Genomic DNA, 2,193 nt, shown 5'->3' on the forward strand with positions numbered 1-2,193 from the left:
TTTAGAGTTTAGAATTTAAAATTTAGGATTCATAAAATGTTGATAGAAATTAAAAATTTTATTGATCATGTAATGTTTTAATATTTGTTGAAGACTTACATTCCAAAAACTTAAACAACTTCTCCAAACAAGAGTCTTTTTTTAATTTGTTTGATTTTCACATAAAAATTTTTTTAATTTGTCTTATGCTATTTTTTATTATTGGGATTTACTAAAGATCAAATTCTAAATCTTTTAGACATAGAGTTCTAATATCATATCATAAAATCACTCATTCTAAAAATTTAAACTGATAAAAAAATAACATTAATTATTATATGTCTAATAATTTTTATTTATTAGGGATTATGATCTTTGATTTAGGAGTGAGTATCAATTGTGCATTAGAATTTAGAAGAGCGAAATCAGCAGAGATTTTGAGTAATAATACAACCCACTTTTGCTTAAAATGTGAATAAATTTAGGGTTAAGTATGATTTTGATTCTTAAAGGATAAGTTAAAATTTTTTTTCGTCTCTAACCTTTTTTTTTCATACAAAATTGTCTCTAATATTTAACTTAGTTTTAAAATCATCATTTTTACCAAAAATTTAATTTTAATTACTAAATTACCCCTAACTAAAAAAATTATAAAATAAAAAAAAACGGTTAAATTAAAAGGGAGAAAGGGATCACGCAAAGGGGGGAAGAAAGAACAAAGGCGAAGGGAAGGTGGGGAAGGAAATCACGCGAGGGGGAAGGAGGCTATCATCATCGTACTGGGATCGTCGTCGCTATTGAGCCGCGTCGTCGTCACCGTTCTGAGCTGTTTTGTCATCGCTAGATCCACCACCGTGACGCTGACCAGAGAGAGAGAGAGAGGTGTAGGAGGAGTGTCGCCGCTATCGCTCCAGCTGCCACCGCTGTTGTTCGTTGAGCTCAATGCCGTCGCTGAAACTCCTCCGCTGCTTCGTGTCCTAGTCGCTGGATCTCGTCACTACTCTTCTTCCTCGCTAGCTCGCCGTTGCTCGTCGTTACTCCACGCCGCTGGGTTCCAATTCTGTTTCAGATTAACTTTATTATTCTGATTCTGTTTCTGATTATTCTGCTTCTTTTCCAATTCTGATTTTGTTACTTATACTGTTGTTGTTGACTCTGATTTCATATTGGGTATTGATTCCATCTTGAGTATTGATTCTATTATTTTTCTGTTTCTGTTTTGTTTCTAATTTTATTCCATTCTTCTGCTTCTCTGTTTTTATTTTTTAATTTCTTTTAGTTGAAATTTTGTTGCTTTTGTATTTTTTTCTGTTTTGATTTTTTTATATTCGTTAGTTGAAATTATGTTGCTGTTATTAAAATTCTGGTTGAAATTTTGTTGAAATTCTAGTTGAAGAAGAAGAAAAAGAAGAGATATGGTTGTGATTGAGGTGAAGAACTGGATACTGAGTATTGCTGTGATGAAGAAAAAGAATTGGTTGGGGAAGAAAGGGAAGGGTATTTTGGTCCGAATGACAATTTTAAAATTAAGTTAAATCTTATGAACGATTTTGTATGCAAAAAAAAAAAATTAGAGATGAAAAAAATTTTCAACATATACCGTAGGAACTAAAATCATACTTAACCCATAAATTTATTTACCAGAACATTTTTTTTAACCGAAAAACAACATTTCACCTTTCTGAAACACAATGTAAAAGAACTTATTACTTCATCTAAAATAAATAAGTGTGAAGGGGAAAAAATTTCATAAACAATTATTATTATTTGTATTTTATCAAACATAAATAATTTATTAAATCATATTTTTTATGAATTATTTTTTATACAACACCACAAATAAAAAAGGAATTATTACAATTTAATAGTTACCAACATTCTTAAAAAACTTTAAAAAAAAATCAAATTTCACTTTACTCGACAGCCATTTCAAAATTATTCTTATAAATTTTGAGAGTGATCAAAAGAAACCAAATATGAGATAGACTGAGAGAGACCAAATAATTATTCCAAATATCACAGTCCTCGTTATAATAGCAATAATATTAAATATATGCTAAAAATTAGTTATCAATCAATTATTGCTTATAAATATATATTTGACATCTTATAATTTTTTATTATATTATTGTAAATAAATTTAATTATTTTATTATGTCAAATTTAATTATTTTGGTAGCTAATTATTTAGTTAAAAAAATATAATTAATATGT

Source organism: Arachis ipaensis, chromosome B06 (genome assembly GCF_000816755.2).
Source record: "Arachis ipaensis cultivar K30076 chromosome B06, Araip1.1, whole genome shotgun sequence".
In the NCBI taxonomy this organism is placed as follows: Eukaryota; Viridiplantae; Streptophyta; class Magnoliopsida; order Fabales; family Fabaceae; genus Arachis; species Arachis ipaensis.